The sequence below is a fragment of the Lygodium microphyllum genome, chromosome 26, assembly GCF_053477565.2.
Source record: "Lygodium microphyllum isolate KBCC chromosome 26, Lygodium_microphyllum_v1.1.10, whole genome shotgun sequence".
Taxonomy (NCBI): Eukaryota; Viridiplantae; Streptophyta; class Polypodiopsida; order Schizaeales; family Lygodiaceae; genus Lygodium; species Lygodium microphyllum.
The window spans coordinates 34,662,833-34,684,089 of NC_141160.1; positions in this window are offsets into that span (position 1 = coordinate 34,662,833).

Here is a 21,257-nt window from a genome sequence, read left to right on the forward strand (position 1 = left end):
TAATACACCTAGAACCATGCATGCATACCCTTGCACCCACATGTTTTTTAGTTTAAACATTAGGCACACAATCCACAAAAAAACAACACACAACCACACCACATGTGCATATTGATAGATATGCTCAATGCTCTACCCTCGTAAGGTGCCACCAATGATCCATGGTGCTCTAAGTTGTAAGGCTCCCATTATAAGGGGAAGCCATGTGTGAGCTAGGACATTGGCTAGGTCTTGACTTGTATGTTAGATGAGGTTTATGTGATCAGATGGCAAAAATGTGACCTTTATGGATCTAGCTTTTGAATTGAATAGAGTAGTTATATTCCCTAGTCAACTAGGGAGGGTTCATAATACGATTGGATATGTTGACTAGAATACATTCGCGGGCTATAAAAGAAAGATTTCTCCAAAGCTATTGCTAATTAATCTTTCACCTAGTTGGACTTCTTCTAGCCAACCTTAAGCTCTTTGTCTATCATCTGTCTGGATCACCATCTAAGCCTTATAGTGGAAGTGCATAGGCGGATAAAGCCATCATTGTATTAGTTCATTTGAAATCAAAGCGGTTTTTGTTCTTTTCATATTTGCTATGTATTTTCTACTCCTTGCTCAGATTTTTTTTGCTCGATGCACCGTGTAATTTCTATTTGCTATGTATTTTCTACTCCCTGCTCAGATTTTGACTGCCCGATGCACCATGTAATTTCTATATGTTATCAAAATCTAGGGGGCTTTGAGGAGTGAAGAGTATATGAGAGGAAATGACTTTAATAGTGAAGATGAGAAATGTTTTCTATTGCATTAGGTAGCGGTGCTAGCACATTAAGTGGTGGTGCTACTATACCAACAATTCAAACAATGAGGATTCGTCCACCAACCTTGAGAGTGGAGTTTTGAGCCTGCCAAAAATCCAGAATTTAGGGGAAAAATATTCGACATCGAAGGCGGCGGTTACAACTAGGACGATTTTAAGCACCAAGTGAGACACTTGTGGATTTTTGATAATTTTTTCGACTGTGGTACGGTTTGCCGGGAGCTGTCAGTCAGTGCGGGATGCTGAGACGGACGCGTAGGATTTTTCAGAGGCTGAAACGGAGCCCGGACACGGAAGAGGCCAAAAATTGGCCAAGATTTGAAAGGGTGGACAAAACTTGAGGCCAAAGGGGGGGTGCCCTTTGGGGACCTTGACCCCCCCCCCCCGGTCATTTTTCATGAAAAATGGCGGTAGCATGTCGTGTAGGGTCTCCTGCGGCGCAAATTTTGCCCCCTTCCCCCCTCACAAATCATGAATGGAGGTTGAAAGTACCCCATGGAACCGACAATACTCGTCAACTTCTCCCTCTTTCCTGATTCTATCGCCGGTCTTCGTGCAAGATATGGCTTTCTGGATGAAGAGATCAGAATCTAGTATTTCTCTTTCCTCCCTCTCTCTCCTCTCTATGGGCTGTTCATGCGCACTATCTTGAAGGAAGAATCGGGAAGGAGATTGAAGCAAACGGTGATGGAGGTTGATGGAGATGCTGAAGATTGATGTGCAACATTTGGATTGAGAGCAATGGAGGCTCCATCCGCTGGTCATGCAGTCATTTAATGCGTCTCGGGTTACGTAAAAACACGATATGATCATTTTTATGAAGGAAAATGAAGTTTTTTGATAGTTTATGATAGTAATGATGTTCTTATTGGATGAAAATTTGTGAGAGTGCTGGTTGCATCATGATTAATTGCTGTTTATCAGAAAATCTCGATTTTGCAATGATTTACATGCTCTATTTAATTTCCGAAAACCCGAAATGCGGTTTTTAAGTAGTAAAATGGTAGTTTTGTCGTTTCGGGTGGGTGAAATGTGTTCCCATGGGGGAAAAATGAAAAATAAATTGAATGTCAGTATGTTGAAGTGATTGGAACAAGAAAAATAAAAAAATAGCATATTTTATTGATAAATAAATCAAGAAAATAAAAAAAATAAGGGAAAAAATAGAAATAGAGCTCACAAAAATAAGAAAAAATATAATGATTGTTTGTGGATGTATGGTAGTGGCAAAGCATGAGGTTTAGCCTCAGGTTGCCCTATCTCCTTGTCAAAGTTTGTGATTTATCGCTTTTTATACATCAAAACATGACAAAATGAACCTCTACACCTATGCAACGAAAGCAATACCTAAACATAGGGGGTTGGGATGTTTGAATGGTGCAATTTGCGTACTGATTGTTGCTGATTTTTTGATGTATATCATGAATCGAGTTTGTTGTATTTTAATTAAGAGGATAGTAGCACGAGTGTTGTCTCAGTGCTATCCTTACATCGCCACAACGGGTTAGTAAATACATTGGAAAGCCTGGTTGTGCACCACATGTTTCTGATTGAAAATTATGTTTGAGCACTTTAGGATCATCCACTTTTGCATGTGCATGTTAACCATGGTATCTAAATAAAAAGGACTGGATGCATAGCATCTGTTTTCAATGATGATGACCCACGCTTGAGTGTGGAAAGGCAACCTAAGCCGTAGGATAGACATTCGTTTCTTGGGGGATCATTTGGTAAGGACACATGGTATCTCCTGGAATACATTCAAAATGAAAGAGTGGAGTTTGTTCGTTTGTTCTATATATTGAGCAACGCATCAAGAGGCCAATCCTTGCGATGTAGGAGAGCTGCAGTGGGGCCGCGGTGATTCCATTGAGAGGTTGCCTCCCATGTATGTGATTATCGTGGCATTCATTGCCAATGTGTAAGGGTTCTCCCTCTGTGGAGTTTATAGAAAGGGAAACATTAGACTACAAAACTATAAACGCATAGATTAGGCTTTAGTCCTTTAGCAGCAGATAGACACTCCTGGCTCGCGAGGCCGTGAAGGTATGTTTGTCTGTTATGAGTATGTGGTCCGGCTAGTGCCATAGCCAGTGCCGGCCCATTTGAGGTCCCATCAGTGGTGCGTTTTCCAGGAGTTGCCAACAAGTGGTGGTTCTTGAATCTAGGGTTTTTATGGACCAAAAAGTTGGTTTATGTCCTCTAACAAGGACCATCAAGCTGAAATACAAAAAGTCGAATGTGCTGAGAGGGCTAGACGGCGGTTGGAGATTGTAAGTTGCTATTCTCCTCAAAGGAGTAGCCCGATATGGATAAAACGCAGTGGTCTTAGTAACCTAACTGCTGCACATAGTCCTTTAGGTGCAGGAGGAAGCGCAAGTTCTTCCTCTCTTCCACCAAGTCAACCCACTTCAAGTGGGGTGTGTGATTCCATCAGTCCAAACTCGTACTGTCAATCCGATTGTCATCATGGCACAACCCATTGCAGTTCCTGCAGGGACGCCCGATCTACCAGTTTTAGGAGTGCCTTTGCCCATTTTTAATGGGTTAGCCGAAGAAGATGCAGAGTTTTAAATTTATGAATTCCAAAGACTAATGTTTAATTACCACGTCCAAGATGAGGGACATCTTATGATGTTCTTTAACATGACATTAAAAGGAAGGGATGTAATATGGTATCATAGCATAGAGACTGGAACCATAACCACAATCGACCAATTTTATGCAGCTTTCCGAGGAGAATATGCCCCTAAAAGAGGTGGCCAATATTGGTTGCATGTTTTGAATGTAACACGCCAAGACCCCCATGAGAATGTGAAAGCCTATGCCAAGAAGCTTAAGGAAGTGTTTCGTAAGTTACAAACTTACATTCCTATTCCATTGGCTGCCCAATTGCAATACTTCTTGCATGGATTGGATTTCAATATTCAGGTACAATTGAGCAATGTGGCTTTGGCTGATATAGACACTGCCATCACGCGGGCAGGAGTAGAGTCACGATTACAAATGGCCTACTTCTCTCGAATAATTCTTAATGCGGGTCTAGTACCTAGAGGCAATTTACCATTGAAAAATGGAAGTCAAGGGATGCCTATGAATAACCCTAATGGGAGAGGAAGCATGGTTCAAAATGTACCTTTGCTGCCAGCTCCTCCCAGTGTGACTATGCCTATGGCTAGTCAGTTGGCTCCACCAAATGTTGGAGGCCAAGTTTTGAACCCTAATGTTGTTCCTGTGAGTCAACAACCAGTGCCCAATCAAATTGTTAGGCCAAAGGAATGATGGATAGATGATCAAGGCTACAAGTCGAGTGCATCTAATGTCCTTGAAAAAGTTAAGGATATGATGAAGCACTACACTGACACGATTTCTGAACAATATCGGCAAATAGCTGTTGACGTCAATTTCCTGAAGAAGCAGCAGAATCTGATAGGGAGTCGACGCCCTGAAGAGGGTGGTCCCTCAAGATTCAGTTGTAAGTGGTGTGGCGGACAACATTTCCCTAGAAACTATCCAAATGTTAAATGTGATATTTGTGGAAAGTCGGGCCAGTTAGCCGCTACCTGTTGGAGTAATATTAGTTCCCTCCAACAAGGGAGTAAACAACCAGGTCCAGTTAATCATAGAGCACAAGGTAATAACCTCCAGCAAAATGATGGACCCAAGAAAAATACTGCAAAGGGAAAAGACCACTATAGAGGAGTTGCCACAAGGCAATGGAGTTAGCCTTATCGAGGTTGTACGCATCAATGGCGCTGAAACCTCTAACCTACAAGCCGTGACAAGAGGCCAAAAGGCTAAAGAGGGTGATAAAGATAATGCAAAACCAGTCGAGGGAAACACTAAGCAAGGGGATAAGGGGACGCAAGTCTTGAATCCTGGCGTGAAAGGTGGACTTCTAAGGCCTGTTGACAAAAAAGTCGATCCTAAAAAGGATGAGGAAGTGCCAAGAGAGAAGGCAAGAGCAAAAAAAGAAGCACCAAAACCGGTCCCGAGACCAAAAGAAAGAATGATTTGGGGAGAAAAGAGAGCTTTGGCTACCTATCATGATTTTAATCTAGCAAGTTCTCTTTGTGAAGTCAAACCAGATGTAAACCTCTTACAATTGATTAAATTATCTCCAGGAGTACGCAAGGAATTCAAGAAGATCCTGCGTATTGGGTATATTGTAAAACCTTTGGGCATAGCACGAGTAGGGGAAGATTGGTTTGATCATGCTGAAAAGAATTGCCCTAGGGTTCCAACATACATGGATGGAATATTAGTGGAGCATGCTATCATAGACACTGGGTCCTTCGTCAATATCATGAGTTCAGAGTTGATGGAGAGGTTGGGTCTAGGCATCCAAAAAGATAGCTCCACCCTTCTTAGAATGGCTGATGATAGTCTGAGGCAACCAGAAGGTTGCGTTACTAAAGTCCATGTTACAGTTGCAAGTGTAGAATGCTTCTTGGACTTTAGGGTGATAAGATTTGTAGGACGTCCTAGCTATCGAGTCTTGCTAGGCAGGCCTTAGATCTTACGAACAGACTGTCAAGTCGATATACCCGCCAGTTGAGTGGTTCTAGGTAGAGGTGCTAATCGGGTAATAGTCGATGCTTATCTTGAGTCACCTCAGAGTGAGAAAGCTCCTTTATCCTCTACTGAATTAGAGACAGCAGATGATCCATCTGGTAGTGAGACATCATCCAGTGATGAATCTAAAGAGGGGACCACTATAGAGGATATTTATCAGATAACTCTAAATGAGCCGATAGAGCCTCAAGATAGGATAAGAGACGCAGATGTGATTGAGTTGAACCTTGGCACGCCGAATGATTTGCGGCCAATTAAATTAGGTTCCATGCTCAGTTCAGTAGAAAGGGAGGACTATGTGTCCTTGATTCAAGAATTTCGCGACATCTTTGCTTGGAGTTATGATGAGCTGAGAGGCATTCCTCCCAGCCTAGCTATTTATACTATTCCTGTAAAAGAAGGCAGTCGTCCTGTGCGTCAGAAAGTAAGGCGTATGCCTTTTGAATTGAGGGACGGGTTGTTTGAGGAGTTACAAAAGTTACGAAAAGTTGGTTTAATCTTCCCTGTACAGCACATAGAATGGTGTTCACCAATTGTCATCAGGAAGAAGAAAAACAACCAGATCCGACTATGTGTAGATTTTAGAGAGCTGAATAAGCAGACGGTTAAAGATTACTACCCGTTGCCATTTATTGACCAGATTTTGGATCAATTAGTGGGTAGGAAAATATATTCGTCTATGGATTGCTTTACAGGATACAACCAGATGGCAATTGCAGAAGAGGACAAGTTGAAAACGACTTTCATTACTGTCCTTGGTACTTTTGCGTACCATGTGATGGCCTTTGGTTTGTGCAATGCACCTAGATCATGGCAACGAACAACAGACAAGACCTTTGGTGACATCTCCCTAGATGAGTTGAAAGTATTTATCAATGACTTGGGGGAAACGATTGTAAGAGAAAGGATGTTGATTATCTTAAGAAAGTGCTTTGAGTGCTGCAGATAAATTTTTATCGCTCTTAACCCACGGAAGTGTGTCTTTGGAGTGCCTTATGGGCTATTGCTAGGCCATGTAGTCAGTTCAGTAGGGATCGCAAAACTGACCTTGAAAAGATCAAGGTTATAGTTGCTATGAGTCCACCACACACTCCGAAAGAGGTACATAGCTTTCTGTCATCGATAGGGTCCTATCAGAGGTTTATAAATGCCTTGGCAGAAAGGACGTTGCCATTAACAAACTTATTATCCTTTAGCTGTCTATTTGTATGGAGCGACCCTTGTAAGGTAGCTTTCGAGGATGTGAAATAGGAGCTAGTAAAAGCACCGGTTTTAAAAGCACCTAAAAGAGGCGAGGTATTTTACATATTTTCAATAGCCACCATGCATAGTATCAGCTGTTGTTTAGCCCAAATTTGGGAGGAAAAGTGGTATCATCCGATAGCTTTTGCTAGTCGAAAATTGGGCATATCAGAAATCAATTACATCTACATGGAGAAGTTGTGCCTTGCGATGGTCTTTGCGACTAAAAAACTTAGGCACTACATCCTCTATGAGAATGTAGTTTTCTATACGAAGGCGGAATGGCTTAGATTGCTTATGAATAAGCTACAACCGCTTGATCGTCTGGCAAAGTGGTTAATCACTTTGCAAGAGTTCGATTATGAGATCAAGAGTAAGCCACCGAGGTTGCAGGGGATTGTGAAATGCCTTGTGGATTTTGGGGAGCCGAAAGAGACTTTGGTTGAAGGAAGTGATATTGACGAAATGTTTAAAATTGGTACAGCTTCTATCCCATCTTGGTATGCTGCTATCACGCATTATCTATTAATGGGAGAGACTGGAGCTGGTTTATCAAAATCTGAAAAGAGAAAAATCAGACAACAGGCTTTGAAGTTTTCCTTGATCGCAGGAACACTATATCGACAGGGTGTTGATGATATCTATCGCTGATGTGTGATGCCTGATGAGGTTCCCTTCATCTTGGAAGAGTGCCATGACTTTGCGTGTGGAGGGCACTTCGCTGGACGGTTGACAGCACAGAAAGCTTTAAGAGCTGGGTATTGGTGGCCGTCCATCTTCCAAGACTCCTTTGAGTACGTCAAGATATGTGATACCTGTCAAAGACATGATAGCAGAGAGATTAGGAAACACCCACTTACGCCTATTATGGCTATCCTTCCATTTGAGAAGTGGGGCATTGATTTTGTGGGTCCTATCACCCCGTCATCTACTACTCAGAAGAGGTACATTATAGTAGCAACTGATTATTTTACAAAATGGTCAGAGGCGCAGGCGACGAGGGAGGACAATGCAAAAGAGACTGCAAGTTTCCTTTTAGAGCAGATTATTTGCCATTTCGGTCCACTGAAGGAACTAGTGTCGGACCGTGGAACCCACTTTTTGAATAAAGTGATTAAAAGCCAGACTGAAGCCTGGCAAATCAAGCATAACAAAACGACCCCCTATAATCCGCAAGCCAATGGGCAAGTCGAAAGTACTAATAAGAAACTTGTGGGTATCTTGTCTAAAATAGTCTCTGAGAAGAAACAAGACTGGGACAGGAAGTTGTATGTGGCAGTATGGGCATACAATACAACGTTCAAGCGAGCTACCGGCCATACTCCATTTAAATTAGTTTATGGGGAAGAGTGTGTGTTACCCCTCAAAATTGAGTTGCCAACCATACGGTTTGCAATTAACCACTCTTTGGGAGATGAGGATTCACTCTTTGAACGTTTCACAACCATAGCCCACCTGGATGAATTGAAATTGCAGAGCTTATTACACCACGAGATAGCTAAACGTCGGATGAAGCAGTTGCACGACCTTAAAGCAAAAAAGTATACCTTTAAAAAAGGGAAATTAGTTCTGTACTACGATGCACGTAGGGAGATGTTTCCAGGGAAGCTGGAACCTAGATGGGATGGCCCCTACAAGATTGTCAGGATAGGGAAAAATAGGTATACGGCTCTACTAGCTGATTTGCAGGGAGTAGAATTTAAAAATAAGGTTAATCGTAATAAGATTAAACCTTATTATTTCTGAGTATGCTAACACGGAAAAATGCATTGCAAGTCCATGCTGGGGCTGATTAGAGACATGCAAAAGAGCTTAAAGCTGGTTAATGGGGTGGTTAATTCCTTATTTGGAGCACCCATATCTGGAGCAGAGATACCATCAAGGGAAACTTATCTGGTGGAGCAAAGGATACAAAGTGATTGAGCAAGAAGACAGAACCTTTGTGTGGGAGATCAAAGTCTTTTGCCATCACTGCTTACGAGTGTTGACAAGTATCCCTGTTGAGTTTAATGAAGAAGGTGGGATGGAGCCGTCAGTTCATCCTCTAAACATGCTAAATTTTGACTATCATAATTATGAATAGAGGAGTTCGTGGTGGCAGGCTGTGTAAACCCATTGTGGACGTACACATTATATTTTGACGGAGCATCCAGGGGCCCTAATAAAAAGGGGAGTGTTGGAGTAGTAATCCGAGATCCCCGACGTAGAGTTACGATGAAGTTAGCTGCTTATCTCGGGGTAGGATTCACTAACAACATGGCATAGCCAAGCAAGGTGGTATTCGACAGTTGTTAGTAAAAGGGGATTCCCAGTTGATCTTGAATCAGCTAGACGGGACATACACAGTGCGGAATCCCATCCTTTGTATGTATCATCGAACTATCATGACCCTACTTGAGGAGTTTGAGAGAGTGTCTCTTCAGCTGATTCCACGTTACTGGAATCAATTTGCAGATTCACTTGCAAACCTTGCTTATGAAGAAGACATTTTCTTCAACTGTGGTCCTAGTTTGGATATTGCTATCAATAATGAGATAGGACCCGGTCGCTTGTGGGGAATGTTATCAGAGCATGCAATATATAACAGATGATGGTTGATATGGGTGATGCAAAGAGTAGCCGAGACCCATCTACCATTGTTATCCTGGACCCATAGGCTGATTAGACAACATGTTATGCATACGCCTCTTGCTATATATGCAGGAGGGATGGGTCATAATCTTATGCATTTAGCTTAGGGCTGCGAGCCCTATTTTTCCTCCTTGCAAGGGAGCATATTATTGTATATCTGTACTATTTCGGGGAGGGATATGTAGGTGCTATTCTGTTTGATCTCGTTAGGCCAAGAGGGCCAGTTTTGCGAGGTTTTAAATGTTTTATTTCTTTAGGCCAAGAGGGCCAGTCGTCTGTTTAGTACGGGTGCGGTTAATGGTTTCTTGTTTTAGTCCTGTGCTAGGCAGGTTCAAAGAAGAGCTTGGAAGGAGCCTATGTCGGTGGAGACTTCTTGTGGCCCTATCCAGGTGATATCTCTCCTTTATGAGTAATATGTTTTTATGCTATATGTGTCTGTGTACTTGTAGGGGATTTTCTTTTCTTATTGGGGCCGGCGTCCAAGGCATGAAGCCCCAGGTTTAGGTTAGGTATGTTTGAGGGAGGTCTGAGTAGTCGTTGCCTCCTGGAAAGACATTGCTAGGCATCGAAAGATCTGTTTCAGAAAGTAGTCCTAGTGACCCTGTTCTGCTAGCCTGCTAGGCAGCCGTTCTAGGAGTTCTTGTTAGTTGTGAGGCAGTTAGAGAAGCTTGCCACAGGAAAAATGATGATGATAGAGAGGAAAAAACTTGAATATCTCAAAGAAAATAAATATATACAAAGGTGTGTAAAAAGGGTTTCTAACCCCTATAAAAATAGCAACGAAAAGAAAGGAAAATTTATACGCAGTTGCTCATTGCCTTGCAAAGGCCTGGTGGGTTCCTGGGGACGAGTTAGACCCGGGGCCGATGCCTTGTCTTCCTAGGGGTGGCATCTCGCTGGAAAAGAAGAAAGTAAGGAAGGTTGGAGCGAAAATAAAAGTGAGCGTCAGAAAGGATTAAGTGTCGCCTTGTGAGGGCTTGGTAGGTTCTTGGGTACCGGGACAAGACCTGAGGCCGATGCCCTGTTCTCCTTGGGTCACTACGCTCAGCTCCCTCCTTTTTACATGCCCGAGTATGGAAAAATAAATACCTAAAAGAAGAAATGTGCTAAAAGAAAATACTTCTTGACCAGGCTATAGGAGTCCTCGCCTAGTAGGAGCTCCTAGTTGTGTTGTCCTCAGTTAGGCAGGTAGTTCAGACTACCACTTAGGTCGACCTCTTTGATAGTTCTTTTTCCTATGGCCATGTTGGAGCAGTCGGTTAGTGACTAGCTTGGGATCTTCTATCAGTTTATGCTAGGCCTACTCCTCATGGATTTCATGCCTTGGTTTTGTCAGGGGGTAGAGTGAGCATTGTGCTGTGTTTTAGTATGTATTTATTTTGTATCAGCTTGATGCTTCCTTTGGTTGTTTTGTGCAGATCTGTTGTGGGATTCGACGGGCTGAGTCGCCCTATCCCATGGTTGCCAATGAGAGCGGAGTTTTGAGCCCGGGATGTGCCTAAAATTTACCAAAAAATTTGGAATTTAGGGGAAAAATATTCGACATTGAAGACAGCGGCGGCTTTAGCTAGGACGATTTTAAGCACCAAGTGAAAGACGACTTTTAAAAGGCACCCGAGCGACACTTGTGGATTTTTGATAATTTTTCCGACTGTGGTACTGTTTGTCGAGAGCTGCCAGTCAGTGCGGGATGCCGAGACAGATGCGCAAGATTTTCCAGAGGCTGAAACGGAGCCCGGACGTGAAGGAGGCCAAAAATTGGCCAAGATTTGAAAGGGTGGACAAAACTCAGGCCAAAGGGGGGGTGCCCTTTGGGACCTTGACCTCCCCTCCCTCATTTTTCACAAAAAATGGCGGCAGCACCCGCAAGATATGGTTGTCTGGATGAAGAGATCAGAATCTAGTCTTTCTCTCTCCTCCCTCTCTCTCCTCTCTATGGGCTGTTCATGCGCACTATCTTGAAGGAAGAATCGGGAAGGAGATTGAAGCAAACGGTGATGGAGATTGATGGAGATGCTAAAGATTGATGTGCATCATTGGATTGAGAGAAATGGAGGCTCCATCAACTGGTCATGCAGTCATTTAATGCGTCTCGGGTTATGTAAAAACACGGTATGACCATTTTTATGAAGGAAAATAAAGTTTTTTGATAGTTTATGATAGTAATGATGTTCTTATTGGATGAAAATTTGTGTGAGTGTTGGTTGTGTCATGATTAATTGCTGTTTATAAAAAAATCTTGATTTTGCAATGATTTACATGCTCTATTTAATTCTGAAAACCCGAAATGCGGTTTTTAAGTAGTAAAATGGTAGTTTTGTCGTTTCGGGTGGGTGAAATGTGTTCCCATGGGAGAAAAGTGGAAAATAAATTGAATGTTAATATGTTGAAGTGATTGGAATAAGAAAAATCAGAAAATAGCATATTTTATTGACAAATAAATCAAGAAAATGGAAAAAATAACGGAAAAAATAGAAATACGGCTCACAAAAATAAGGAAAAATATAATGATTGTTTGTGGATGTATGGTAGTAGCAAAGCATGAGGTTTAGTCTTAGGTTGCCCTATCTCCTTATCAAAGTTTGTGATTTATTTCTTTTTATACATCAGAACATGACAAAATGAACCTCTACACCTATGCAACAAAAGCAATACCTAAACGTAGGGGGTTGGGATGTTTGAATGGTGCGATTTGCATGCTGATTGTTGCTGATTTTCTGATGCATATCATGAATTGAGTTCATTGTATTTTAATTAAGAGGATAGTAGCACGAGTGTTGTCTCGGTGCTATCCTTATATCGTCACAATGGGTTAGTAAATACATTGGAAAGCCTGGTTGTGCACTACATGTTTCTGATTGAAAATTATGTTTGAGCACTTTAGGATCATCCACTTTTGCATGTGCATGTTAACCATGGTATCAGAATAAAAAGGACTGGATGCATAGCACCTGTTTTCAATGATGATGACCCACGCTTGAGTGTGGAAAGGCAACCTAAGCTGTAGGATAGACGTTCGTTTCTTGGGGGATTATTTGGTAAGGACACATGGTATCTCCTGGAATATGTTAAAAATGAAAGAGTGGATTTTGTTAGTTTGTTCTATATATTGAGCAACGCATCAAGGGGCTAATCCCTACGATGTAGAAGAGCTGCAGTGGGTCCACGGTGATTCCACCGAGAGGTTGCCTCTCATGTATGTGATTATCGTGGCATTCATTGTCCATGTGTAAGGGTTCTCCCTCTGTGGAGTTTATAGAAAGGGAAACGTTGGACTACAAAACTATAAATGCTTAGATTAGGCTTTAGTCCTTTAGCAGGAGATAGACGCTCCTGGCCCGCAAGGCCGTGAGGGTATGTTTTGTCTGTTATGAGCATGAGGTCCGGCTAGTGCCATAGCCAGTGCCGGCCCATTTGAGGTCCCATGAAACCTTCAACGATGGAAAGTTAGATAGTATAAACTACACTTTGTGAAAGTTTAAAATTACAAATGTCCTTGATTCTTATGATCTTCTAGAGATGGTGTTGGGGACTGACCCGAGGCCACAACCTACCCATGACCCATCAAATTCGAGCGTTATGATTCCTCCAAATATAGATATTCTACAAGATTGGAAATAAAGGAACACAGATGCATTGCGCGTTTTAGTTACAAGCTATTATGTTAATGTTTTGACCTTCATTCATCATCATACAACCAAGGCATTAAAGGCTTGGAATATATTGAGGAGCCAGTATGAAATGCAAAATCAAACAAGGATTCAAAACTTGGAGAACCAACTAGTAGTAGAGAAGTTTGTTGAAGGAGAGATATATGAAGCATTCACCTCTTGGATCAATAATTTGTGTGACCAAATGGTTGGCGTTGGGATACAAAAGACTAATGAGGAGCTAGCTTAGAGGTGTCTTTGGATGTGTCCACCAAAGTCTGATGGACTAGTAATTGTCCTAAATACTCAGGTGAGACCCCAAGCTTTGATATTTGAGGAATTTTGTGTACTACTAATGGGTGAGGAGTTGTAGCTTAAAGCACGAGAAAATAGCAGCAGTGGAGATGCTACATTCTCCGCGAATATAAAAGGCAAAGGTGGTTCATTTTCCAAAAGTGATAAAAAGAAGGGTGGTGAGAGAAAGTTTCAAGGAGAGTGCCTCTATTGCAAGAAGAAAGGACATGTCATTATAGATTATCATATAAAAAAGGCAAATGAAAAGAATGGCACCATGAAGACTAAAGGGAAGGAGACAACCACTACAGTTGAAGTAGAGTTGGAGTTATTCTTGGCGACCATTGAGGAAGTGTGTTTCGCGGTGCAGAAAATATTGGCCATTGACTCATGGGTATTGGATCGTGGCAATTTTTTGCATTACATGATCAACAAGGAAGGTCTATATAGTTCTAGAAGCCTCTAACGTGTGGAAAATTAAAGTTTGTAGTAAGAAGAATGTGCACAAGAGGGAGATGAGAGCTCAAAGTACAATAACAAAAACTTGCTTACTAAGTTGCTTAGAGTACAACTTGGGTATACTCTCTCACTCTTGATAGTGACCCATAGGCTATTTATATAGCCTCTGCCAAGCTAGGGTTAGGGTTTCTCATGGCCCTTAAGGCCATTCACATACATCTACCCTCATAGACCCTTGCTTAGGGTGGATTCCCATGTCTATATTCTAACACCCCCCCTCAATGCCAGGGTGGAATTGCATCACAAGACATGTTAAATTTTGCCCCCTCAATCAAATGGGATGCCTTTATAAATCATGCTACAAGGATATTCATAGGTAGAGGATGTTACAAGACTGAAAAGAGTTCGTCATTTGTGAATTGGGAGGCAAAGTTGGCCTCCAATTCCTTAGTTGCTTCTGGAACACATGGACACTTACTGGTGATATGCTCGATCTTTTTGCATTTATTGCACTTCATTTTGTCAGGATATTTTTTCTAGCAATTGCTTACAATATGCCCTTTTTTTTGACAGAAGGAGCACTTACTAGAAGCGATATGGACTAACACTTGCTCACGGGAAGTGAATGCTGAAGTTCCTTCAGTATGGTTTCTCTTCTCTTCATCCAGGCAAGACTAGATGGTACTTGCCAAGGTTGGGTTTGGGATATTAGTTAGGATAGTCACAAGGGTTGGAAAAACCTTCTTCATAAACTTTAGAAGGATGACAATGGCATCTTCATCATGAATGGGTGCTTGAATGCAATAGAGAAAGGTTTCCATAAGAAAGAAAGAACAGAGGAAGGCTCCTCTAAAGTTAGTGCACGATGACTTGTGTGGTAAAATGCCTATGCAAACCTTATGGGGATCTTCTTATTTTATGTTGATTGTTAACAACTATAGTAGAAAGATATGGGTGTACTTTCTTTGTGATAAGGCTCAAGCTTTTGTTAAGTTTGAAAAATGGCTAAAACTTGTTGAGAATGAAATATGGAAAAGTGTGAAGAAGTTTAGAATAGATGGTGGTGGTGAGCTCAACTTAAAGGAGTTTGAAGACTTTTGCAAGAGCAAAGGGATTAAGTGTTAATTGATGACACCTCATACACCTTAGCAAATGGCATTGTTATACACCTTAGCAAATGGCATTGTTGAACATTGAAATTGCACCATTGTGGAAATGGCAAGGTGCATGCTTAAGGGCAAGGGATTGCCTAACTAGTTTTGGGTAGAAGCTATTAATAATGCAATCCACATTCTCAATTAGAGTTACACAAAGGATCTTAAGGGAAAAACTCCTCATGAGGCCTATTCTCATAAGAAACCATTTGTCTCATATTTTAGAACTTTTGGATATGAATGTTATACACATGTTTCAAAGGATAAGAGAAAGAATTTTAAAGAAAAAAGCAAAAAAGTATCTTCTTGGGTTATAACGATCAGTAAAAGGCTTACAAATTGTATGACTAAGAGGTAAAGAAGATCATAGCGAGCTATGGTGTGGTGTTCAAGGAGTAAACACATATAGTGGAGCAGGATACTAAAGTTATTCCATGTTATCATCTAGCAAAGAAGTAGTCCACTAAAAACTTGTCCCAAGAGCTGTCCCTATTATCAAGGAGGAGATTGCATTATCTTTGGATGATGAGAAAAAAGTTTGTCAACTTTCAATCATGCCATTGGAAAATCCATTGCTGCGATGGATAAAGTAGCTCTATGATCTATGTAATCCTATGCTTACCACTATTGAGGGAAAGGAAGATGGACCAAGGAGGTCTCTGAGAATAGAAGAGCAAAGAATCGCCTTCACTCACAGAGTTAATATGGCTTTGATGTGATCGAGATTATGAGAGAAGCAAAGGAGCCAATAGACTTGGAAGAAGCTCTTGCCAATCCATCATGGAGAGCAACTATGCAAGTTGAGTATGACAACATAATGAATAAAGATACTTAATAGCTCGTGGATCGATTAAAAAAGAAGAAGAGGATTTTTGGCACCAAGTAGGTCTGGAAGATAAAGTATAAGATCGATGAAAGCTTAGAAAAGCAGAAAGCTAGATTAGTTGCACAAGGATTTTCATAGGTTAAAGGATTTGATTTTAAAGAATCATTTGCTCCAACTACTAGAATGACCACTACTCGCATAGTACTTGTAGTGGCCACTCATAACAAGTGGCCATGTTACCAAACTGGATGTTAAATCAATATTCTTGAATGGTGACCTTCTTGACCTCAAGAAGGAGGTGTACGTGGCTTAGCCGTCAGGGTTTGAGGCCCCTATTATAAAATTTTGTAAGCTAAAGAAAGCATTGAATGGGATGAAACAAGCCCCTAGAGTATAGTACTGGCGGATAGATAAATTCTTTTCAGGCTTGAATTTCAAAAGATGTGCCTCAAATATGAACTTATATGTTAATTGGGATGGTGAGAAGTCTGTAGTGATTGTCCTATATATGGATGACCTTCTTATTATAGTAGGTGACTATGAAAATATAATCCATCAGACTCGAAAGGCTTTGAGCTTTGAGTTTGAAATGATAGACTTGGGCTTGTTGCACAATTGTTTGGGGATTGAAGCTTGTTGGCAAGAGCCTCTCAAAATCTTCATCTCTCAAAAGACCTATATAAAGGAGATCTTAAAAGCATTTGGTATGATTGAGTGCAAGGAGATAGCTACACTTATGGAGGTCCATGTGAAGTTATTGATTGAGGATACATAAGCACTATCGCACATTATGAGGTACACAAGGTTGGTTGGTAGTCTTATCTACTTATGTAACACTAGGTTAGATATCAGTTTCATTGTTGGTGTTTTGAGCAGGTTCCCACACAAAACCACAAGAAAGTCATTGGAAAACTGGGATATGAGTTCTTAGATACAATGATTCCAAAAAATTAGTTTTTGGATATTGTTTCTCTTTAGGTTAAGGAATCTTCTCTTGGATCAATAAGAAGCAATCAACTGTGGCATTGAAGCATAATATAAGGCAGCTTGTTATGCTACATGTGAAGTAGTATGGTTAAGGAGAATCCTATGGCATATGGAAGTATAGGATCAATATCCAATAGTGCTAAGATGTGACAATCATAGTTGCATCACCATTACCAAAAATCTAGTTTTTCATGCATGCACCAAACACATTGAGATCCAGTATCACTATGTGCATGACTTGATCGAGGATGGGATAGTAGAGCTTGTCTATTATCCAATGGAGAAGATATCTTTACTAAAGCTCTTACAGAGGATCTACTTTGAGTTCATCTTCACAAACTCGAGGATGTAGTTCACTTGTGGAGATGGACATTGAAGGGGGGGGTATTAGATATGCTCAATGCCTCACTCTCATAAGGTGCCACCAATGATTCATGGTGTTCTAAGTTGTAAGGCCCTCATTATGAGGAGAAGCCATGTGTGATTCATGACATTAGTTGGGTCTTGACTTGTATGTTAGACGAGGTTTATGTGATCGGATAGCAGAAATGTGACCTTTGTGGATCTAGCCTTTGGGTTAGATAGAGTAGTTATATTCCCTCACCGGTGAGGGAAGATTAATATGGTTAGACAAGACGACTAGACTACCTTCTTGGGCTAAAAACAAGGATGCCTCTAAAGCCATCATCAATCTATCTTTCATCCAATTAGATTTTTTCCAGCTAGCCTTAAGCTCTTCGCCTATCATCTATTTAGATCACCATCTAAGCTTCATAGTGGAGGCACACAGGTGGATAGAGCCATCTTTGTATTTGTTCGTTTGAAATTAAAGAATTTTTTGTTCTTCTCATATTTATTGTGTATTCTCTACTCCTTACTTAAATTCTATTCATTGCACTGTGTAATTTTTACACATATAGAATGTTAGTTAGCCAAGAAAATCAAACAAGCCACAGTCAATAACACAAATGTGAAGGACACATATGAAAACAAAAATGAAACATCATGAAATTGAAAAATGAAAGAGGCAAATAATATAATAAGAAAATCCCAACATTTCAGAACTGAGAGGAAAATTTAAAGACACACTTTTTGGGATTTTGGATAGTTTTAGATGGATTCGCAAGGCATTTGTGGGTGAAAATGAAGATTTTAGGCTCTAAAGTAATTCATGGTGCAAAGGGATCAAGGTGCAAAAGACAAAGCATTTTAAAGTTTGAGATAAAGTGAAGTGCCAAGTTGAGGCTACAAATAATGGAGAAGAATCCAAACATCACTTGAACACTAATTCCACGTTGTCGTGCTGCTGCGCATCCAAGCCGTAAACACCTCCATTTTTGTTGTGCATCTGTGTTATCTTTTCATGTGTGTTTCATTGTGTGTGATTGCTGCATTATTTTCCCGTCCTTTCAGTACCCGCATCCAATGTACATACTCCACTTGTGTGTTTGTGTTTGTGTGTGTTTCAATTTGTATGCATGTTGTGTGTGTGTCAGAAAAATATGAAAAACTGATGCCAAAGAGTAATATTATGTTGTCAATTACAATGATGAATTCCAAGAAAAGTGCAGGATATCGTGGAATCGAAGGAAGGCTTGGGAATTCGCTGTGGATGCTGCGATGAAGTGGTTAGCTGTTCATCATTTGAAGCTCATGCTGAATGTGGAGAAGGTTGAGGCAGGAGAATTTTGAAACTCTCTCACCTCAGGAGTGCTCGAAAAATGGTTTTGGAGTATGGAGTGGATACATTGGCTGAGGTTCTACTTGAAGGTTTCTCGCGCGTCAAGAAATGTACTAATGAGGGTCGTGCTCTAATGTCACTAGACCTTCAAGTTTTGATAAATGGATTGAGGCATCTAGCTCCACACAGGCTTGCCGTAAATCTGCATGTCGTTGAGGCTTATATTAAGGCATTTTATCTTCCTGAGACAGAATACATTCACTGGATTCGTGCTCATCCGGAGTACACGAAGACCCAAGTGACAAATCTAATAAACTTAGTTGCTCTTTCAAATAACTGGAAGAGGGAAAAACGGGAGCTGGCTGCAAGAATTTCGGAGGGAAAAGCGAGAGGGATAAGCGCTGGTTGTCATTGTTGATGTCATCGACCAGAGCAGGTCTGACACCAGAAATATTTAGTTTATTGGTTTTTTTTAAAGAATGATCAGTCTCTCTCCCAGGGAATCAATGGAAAAATCTAGTAAGGGAGAACAGCATGACATAGTTCTCATCCTCTCCCCCAATTCCATCCACTTCCCTGTCGTCTTCTTCACCATCATCGCCCTCGGCACCATCGCCACCACCGTTAACCCCATCAACACCCCCGCCGAGATCCTCAAGCAGATCCTCAACTTGAAGGCCAAAGCATATTGCGAAGCATTCCCAACTGAGTTGTTTCGACATTGCACCTCCAGTTTTTCCAGACCTTGGATGTCTATTCTCTGTGGAAGCTCAGAAAACACTTCGACTTCCCATACGTCAAAGTACAACACCTCATCGAGCCTTGTTTTATGAGGATGAGCTTTGCCAAGCGGTTGCGCAAAATACCATTTCATTCTGAGTCGAACAATTTCATCTGTGTATATGATCTCTGGAGCTGTACCAATTCTTTTCTCATCCCTTTGTTGGGGGAAGACAGTGCCAGTTATGGAGTGTATTTTCAAAATGACAATCTATAGTTGTATCATCTGATTCATACATGACTCTGACTTTCTACAAGGGCAGGAAGGCTGTAGATACTATACAAAGGATTAAGGAAGACCGGTGCACTAATTTCTTACGATCCTAATCTAAGAATACCTCAATGGCCCTCGATTGATGCAGCAAAGCAGGGAATCCTGAGTGTCTGGGACAGAAATTGGAGGTAGAGTCAGTGAAGATTCGGCAGAGGAGTATGATACTGCTGCCTAAGATTCTATGGAGATAGAACTCCAATGAATACGGGTCTGAACTCAACTCGTAGACCAAAGCGGGCACATTCACTTGATTTGATTCAGCACTCGAAAAGAAATGCTACTTACCATGAGAAGAAGCTTTTACCACCTTCAAGAGTGTACATCAGCCTATTCGCATGCAGGAGGCTCAGCCTGTTCATGTACAAGATCCTCTTGCCATTCGACAAGGTAGGAGAGTTAAACCAGCTATAATGATGGCCATGAAAGCAGCTGCAGCAGCTGCAGCAAAGGACGTTACAAGAGCAAGGAAGAAGTGAGTTCATCTTCAAACAAGCAAGAAGAGGGTGCACCATCAGATCTTCAAGGAAAGATTAAACAGTTTGAAAACATTACTGAAGAGGATGAAGAGAAACGAGGCCTGGAAGATGCTTTTTCTTTGATTAAGGATGATGCAACAGTAGAGGGGACTAGTGCTTCTTTGACCCAAGAACAGAAACCAGATATCAGCCTGGCTACTCAATTAGTTATGGAATCGATCATGGAATCTGTTGGTCAACCTGTGGCAGTTTCTGCCATATAAGAGACAACTAGCGTAATAGAACCTCAGACTTCTGTGGGTGCCCTTGCAGATGAAGAAAGAGGAATCAAAACAGGAGTGTCTAGTAATTTGTCATCACCATTTTTCCTAACCTGGGAGCCTTCTTTGCTGATGCATAACGAGGATAATACAACTAAGTCTTGAATTCGGTTGAATTCCTTGGTACCCTGAACAGCAAGCTCTTATGCTTTATTGTCATTTATTTTGACTTCATATCCATAAATCTTCAACACTGGTCTATGAAAAGAGTTTTATCAAAACTTTGTAGCTGATGGACGCTTAGACTAAGCAAATTCCTGCACAAGCTGGATATTCAGAATGAATACTCATGGATCTCTTGTAATTTACTTGACAAGCAATATAGTGATCTTTGACATAAAAAATTGAGATCTTCTTGTTAGCTTCTTTCCTTGCTGTATCTTGAACCCCGTGTTCTGCAGCTCTTACACGAACTCTACGACAATGTGCTTGGGGCGGAATTCAAGGCCAAGATCTTAATTTATGTAGAAATGCAGAGTGGGCAACCAAAGAGGTCAAAAAAGGCTCCAAGGCCATATGGACATGCCCAATTTGAAGGGACACTTATAGTAGGTCTCGAAGGGCTGTTTTTTCTTGATTTGTCTAGTCATTTGGAATAGAGAAAGAAGGAAAAAAAGTTAGCAAAAAATGGAAAATGCCATCATCTTGGGCATTTGATGATTGCTGCACATGAGATCCTCATCATTTCTTACGTGTGATGGATGAAATGAAGCCCCCTCACCATCCTCTATGTGATGCTATAAATTTCGTGGCCTGATATGAAGAATAAAGAATGATGGTTTTTAGTAATTCTCTCTCCTCCCTCAAAATAGTATTTCTGTCTCCTTCCTTTCCTCTTGCATAATGGCTATTCTCATGAGAGAAGGGGGATTGGGGGGGGGGAGAGAGAGAGAGAGAGAGAGAGAGAGAGAGAGAGAGAGAGAGAGAGAGAGAGAGAGAGAGAGAGAGAGAGAGAGAGAGAGAGAGAGAGAGAGAGAGAGAGAGAGAGAGAGAGAGAGAGAGAGAGAGAGAGAGAGAGAGAGAGAGAGAGAGAGAGAGAGAGAGAGAGAGAGAGAGAGAGAGAGAGGTGAGAGTTATGTGAAAGATATGATTTG